This window comes from Bombina bombina, chromosome 2 (assembly GCF_027579735.1).
Source record: "Bombina bombina isolate aBomBom1 chromosome 2, aBomBom1.pri, whole genome shotgun sequence".
Taxonomy (NCBI): domain Eukaryota; kingdom Metazoa; phylum Chordata; class Amphibia; order Anura; family Bombinatoridae; genus Bombina; species Bombina bombina.
This window is the reverse complement of record NC_069500.1, coordinates 511,326,168-511,332,167: the sequence shown is the minus strand read 5'-3', so window position 1 is coordinate 511,332,167 and position 6,000 is coordinate 511,326,168. Positions and strand designations below refer to the sequence as shown.

The following is a 6,000-nucleotide window of genomic DNA, read 5'->3' as shown; positions in this document are numbered from 1 at the left end:
TATCTAACATCATAGGAAGACCATCCTACGACCGAGAGCTGACACACTTTTTTTGGATTTATTCATTTTTTTCTACTGGAACTTGCCTTCCCTACATACCATTTCTGGACTTTGTCTGGTAGATATAGTGTATATAGTGTTGTTTGTTTATTTTTTATTCTACCTTTTGTTTTATCCTTGTTTGTTTTTTGGTGTTGGAGGCGCCCCCTAAGGGTTGTATGCTGGGTTGTACCACACTCCTGTTTTCAATAATCAACAAATGCAAGATAACAAGACAATACAATAGCATTTACTCTGAATTTCAAATGAGTAGTAGATTATTGTCTAACACATTTCAAAGTTATGTCTATTTCCACTCCCCCTGTACCATGTGATAGCAATCAGCCAATCACAAATGCATATATGTATATTCTGTGAATTCTTGCACATGCTCAGTAGGAGCTGGTGACTCAAAAAAGTGTAAATATAAAAGACTGTGCACATTTTTTTTTAATGGTAGTAAATTGGAAAGTTGTTTAAAATTACATGCTGTATCTGAATCATGAAAATGTAATAAAACCTGAGTGTCCCTTTAATAAATGGAGTTTATGGGAACGTAAGACAACTGCCAAGCCAGGGATGGCCTTAATTCATCTAATGGAGACTTAAAGGGACAGTTAATGTTCAAATTAATGTTACATGATTCTGCACTACAGAATGTACCATTAACCTTGCGACACCTCCTGCAATAGAAAAATAGGATTTTAAAGATGTAACCCCCTTAAACCCGTACTTACCTTTATCACCAGACTCTTCTGGTTTCCTTCAACAGCGTATAGCAGGCGCACTGTCTAATCACAGTGTATTAGGTTGTGCTGTTGAACTATATGTATACTATACTGTGTAAACCTATTGGCCACTTTACCCAGTGCAGGAGCGCAATACACGTAGTTCAGTGGGATGACCTATTGCACTGTAATTAGACAGTGTGCCTGTGATGTGCTGTTTAAGAAACAAGTAGAGCAGAAGAGGCTTGCGAGGAAGGAAAGGTAAGTACGGTTTTGGGGGTAAAATCTTTAAAATCCTTTTTTCTTTTGCAGGTGTTGCTCAGTTAATGGTACATAATTCTGCACATAGTGACATTACTTTGAACGTTGACTGGCACTTTAAGTTGAAATGGAATATTCCTTTATTATATATGTGTGGAATGTATTTTTTTAGTATGAGTAACAGAGCATAGAAACACTATTCATATAAAATATAGGATCCATTTTAAAGTGCCCTCTGGGGAATGAACTAACAAGTATAAAGATGAGTTAACTCTAACAAGCACAGATGTCATATCCCTGCTATGAAATGGGATTGTGTAACAGGGAGAAAATAAGGAACTTATGTCACCTCCTGGTTTCCTCACACACAACAGTGACAGCATAAGAGAGACAGAGTGATTATACATACCATAGGGAACATCTCGGGTATAGCTAACTGAACACGGCGATACAGGTAAGAAGGCACTTCTTATAGATGCTGCTAATTATTTTGACAGTTTACAACTAAATGTTTGCCCTATACTGCATTCATATAATAGACACTAAAATACACATATCTGATTTTTTTACATGATGCGTATATTGTACACTGCACGGTTCATATACTCTACAGTCTGTATTATGTATACACATTGCCCTATATGCTGTTACATTACAATAACTAAAACAATATGCAAACAGTAGTTACTATTTGTCTGAAAATATAGTGGGTTTATTTAACTTTAGTTTCAACATATTTAGCACTTTAAATAGTAAAAATATTCATCATCATCATCATTATTCGTTTCACATCTATTTAAAATTAGAAAATAATTAGGCAGAAATTTGGAGGAGATCCTGAATATGTTCTGGTTCTAATACAATATTAGTAAATTACTAAATGTTGCTACATTCTAGCTTTTTTAAGAGCCAATGCAATGACAGTGCAAAAAAAAAAAAGAAAAGAACTGGCAAACATACAGTTAGAAACGTGTAAAAGACAGCAATTCTCAGTGTGATATACATAGACTCAGTAACATAAAAATGGTATGGGAAAGGAAAATATCTACACATGAAAATACATTTACAAATACTGTCACTATCACTTGAGTTTAGAACCATCCATCATGTTACACAGTGATTGTTTAGTACAACTCATTATCATTCCCAAATGTAGAGTGTTCAACACTAACAATACAAATGTTACTTCATCACATACAATGTATATTTATTTAACCACAAATATGTATTTGATAATTACAACCCATAGCATTACCATTTGCTACACATTATAAGTGACACATTAACAGTGGTACTTCTAATATATCAAAACACATTCCCAGCATATTATTTTTGGACTTTTTGAATTTAGAAACATTGAACTCTAGAAATTAAAATTTGGTTTGTTGTGAAAGCCATTTCTTGTCTGTTCACAAACCTCTATTTTGTCAATGATAAATTTGGGATTAGTGTCCCTTTAAATGGGTTGCCTTTTTAATGAGATTAAAGGAATAGAAAAGTCACAAATTAAATATGCATTGGTGCATTTAAATGTGAAATATAAGCATTTTTGTAGTATACTTTAATTAGAATTTGTTTTTATAGTAAAAGTAATCAATGTTTTTCAGTGGCATATTCACATATCCTGTGAGGGCCTGTGCACTAGAATTCAAATGCTATGCCTGCTCAGTGTGGTGGCTGGGGTGTGTGTTGTGTATTGCTTCTGAAGACATCATTTGTGACATGCGGGCTACTGCTGACCCAGTCTCTAAACTGGCCTTTTATGTATTACTCATTGTTATTAGTAATCAAAAACTGGTATAAATATTATACCTTTTATTCTCAAAACTTTAAATTTAAGTGAAGGCACTACAGTAAAATATATTTTTTAGCAACTGTAAAGATTAGAGAAAAAGACTGCATTTGTTGTGCCACTCCTAGAGAATAAATTAACACTTTAAATACTCAGTGTATGTACATTTTAGATTGATTGTTCCATCATATCATGCAATTGTGAGATACTCACCAAACACAATAAATAGTTCACTTTGTTAGATCACTAAACATATTTATTTTTCAGCAATAAAAAATAATTCATTTTGCAGTGAAAGAAAATAAATATAGGCTCATTGGAAGAAACCTGTGCAACATTAATTATACTGGCAAGTTTTGTCAAATGTCATTATTAGTTATTTTCTTCGATATTCAAGCCAAGCATACAGTTATTGGCAGGCATATTATATCCTCATAGTAGTGTTGCGTCCTGTGATATAGTCACAAACTGTTTACCTCGTGACCGTCTCAGTATATATGGCACTTAATGGCATTCAAATAAGAGAGATAAAGTTCATACAACTTTCTTTTATTGCTGTCTCTCTAGGATAACAGCCCAGTGTAACAGCTTCCACTATAGCAGATTTCCCAGACAGCTGTTGTATTTGACTTAGCAAAGGCTGGTCTTTTGCTCAAGCCAGTATGTGCAAAAGGTCATGGTGCGATCTGTAGCCTTATCTTCTTGGAATACTCAGCCTGTTGTTTTAGGCTTCCAGTTTTGCAGTTGTTCGCAAAGGCGGCTCCAGATATTTATCACCCTTCACATAGATCGGTATCTCCTTGCTGAGATGGATATCAGAGGATGTTGTGACTTTCCAGGACTTCAAACGCTTCCAATGTATGCTGAACATCCGCAAGTGTGTAAGCCTAAAGCAACAGGCTGAGTTTAAGACTACAGATCGCACATGACCTTTTGCACATACCTGCTTGATTAAAAGACCAGCCTTCGCTAAGGTGAATTTGCATTTGCAAAAATTAGAAATGCCACCTGCTGGAATTTCTTTGAACTATCCCATTTTTCAGCACAAACCTGTTTCATGGTGACTCACGACCCAGTAAACATGGTGTTGCGACCAAGTAATGGGTCGCAACCCGTGGTTTGAAGAACCCTGAACTAGTGCATTGTTGCTCGTTCAGCAAAGGATACCAAGAGAATGAAGCAAATTTGATAATAGAAGTGAATTGGGAAGTTGTTTAAAATTGTATGCTGTATCTGAATCATGAAAGAACAAAATTGGCTTTAATATCCCTTTAAGCCTCAGTGAGCCTGTTAATGGTTAAATTATGGGTATGCTCTTAAACTAGCCTTGTACTTGCAAATAACCATTTTGCATCAAAGTCTCCATTCATAACACAGTAGGTTTGAGACATCTATGAATACCTGAAAGCATGTAGGATATTTGTATGATCTTTTGTATGATCAGTCCTCTGGCCAGTTTCACCCAGTCTTTACAAAAAGAGAATGTAAATGAAAGGTACAAAATTAAAGGGACACTGAACCCAATTTTTTTCTTTTGTGATTCAGATAGAGCATGAAATTTTAAGCAACTTTCTAATTTACTCCTATTATCAAATTTTCTTTATTCTCTTGGTATCTTTATTTGAAATGCAAAAATGCAAGTTTAGATGCCGGACCATTTTTGGTGAACAACCTGGGTTGTCCTTGCTGATTGGGGGATACATTCATCCACCAATAAAAAAGTGCTGTCCAGAGTACTGAACCAAGAAAAAAAGCTTAGATGCCTTCTTTTTCAAATAAAAATAGCAAGAGAATGAAGAAAAATTGATAATAGGAGTAAATTAGAAAGTTGCTTAAAATTGCATGCTCTATCTGAATCACAGAAGAAAAAATGTGGGTTCAGTGTACCTTTAAGTCAGAATTCAAATTAAATTCCCATATAAATTTTAAACAAAGCATAGAATAACAATAATGCAATATACATTTACCATCTTTTGGATCATTTTTCGGTAATTTAAGACTCAACAGAAAACAACTGCCAACAATATATAAAACTGTACAATGTCAAGTTAAAAACATGATAATTTAAAGAAACAACATCACATGAGTGCTTAGTCACTGATTACCCTTTAACTCAATTAGTCTGAAAACAGTCAAACTCAGATAATAAATATATAACAAAATAATTAAATGAAGAAATACGCACTAAACAAATTACAACACAGGTTAAACAAAGATGTTCTAATATACTACTTGACTACAAACACATGCTGTTCAGCCTAGATAACGTGTATCTATAAATGTTAAATGTAGCTAAAACCTTTTTAATTGTATACTCAAAAGTTGTCATACATATATACCAATAAAGTATATCAGATATTGGTGCAATACTTAAAAAAAATGGTTTAATATTACAGTTATATCAGCATCAACCATGAATGGCAACAAAGATACTGATACGTAATTGCCTAATGATGGCATCAGTTTGGGAACACATTTACATCAATTTTCTATCTAAGAATTTTGTATCTGAGTTCTTTCTTTTGATATTGGAGTTCTAGCCTAGCTAAATACTGTTATAACTTGTCTGCCAAACACATTTTTCTGCTTCTAATTGATGTGATTAAAGTATATTTGCTCATAAAGTGGATCAAGTGACCCTTAGGAATGTATGAATCCACTTCTTAGGGTAAGTTGAAATGGTTGTCAAGACAGTGTTTCCAGCATGGTTTTTTTGTTTTTTTGGGGGGGTTGGCAAGATGATGCCATTCCTCCTCCCATGGAAATTTGCTTATATCCTAGAACACCAACTTTAATAACTATTTTGGTGCCAGTGAGCCATTATTTTCAAAATAACATGCAACTTATGTGTGCAATAAGCAACCCTCTCCTGCTCCACGTTACCACCATTTTAATTTGACCCCCTCCCCGAGTTAAACAAATCTTCGGCCGCCCATGGTTGTCAGCCACAACTTTCCTGAAGTTAACAGTTTCCCAAGATAGAGACAAATATATAAATTATGTAACTGCAATAAAACTACAATAAGTAAAAGACAAGAAAAAGTACCAAAAAAACTTCTGCTTCCTCAAAGAGACCACCAAAGATAATCAGAAATTCATCTATGAAGCGGCCTTTAAACAATAATAGAAGAAGCAAAGAGTTGTTAGCTAAATATATGAGTTTACCTGTATAACATGCTA

At 34.2% G+C, this 6,000-nt stretch overlaps 1 protein-coding gene across 1 annotated transcript in view; it reads left to right on the top strand.

Moving 5' to 3' along the window:
* The first annotated feature begins 1,419 nt into the window (after positions 1-1,419).
* Positions 1,420-6,000, top strand: part of LOC128647113 (immunoglobulin superfamily member 1) — a 230,233-nt gene continuing 225,652 nt past the window's right edge. Inside the window, exon 1 of the mRNA XM_053699929.1 lies at positions 1,420-1,482. The gene's annotated coding sequence lies outside the window, so the exon portion shown is untranslated. The remainder of the gene's footprint in view (positions 1,483-6,000) is intronic.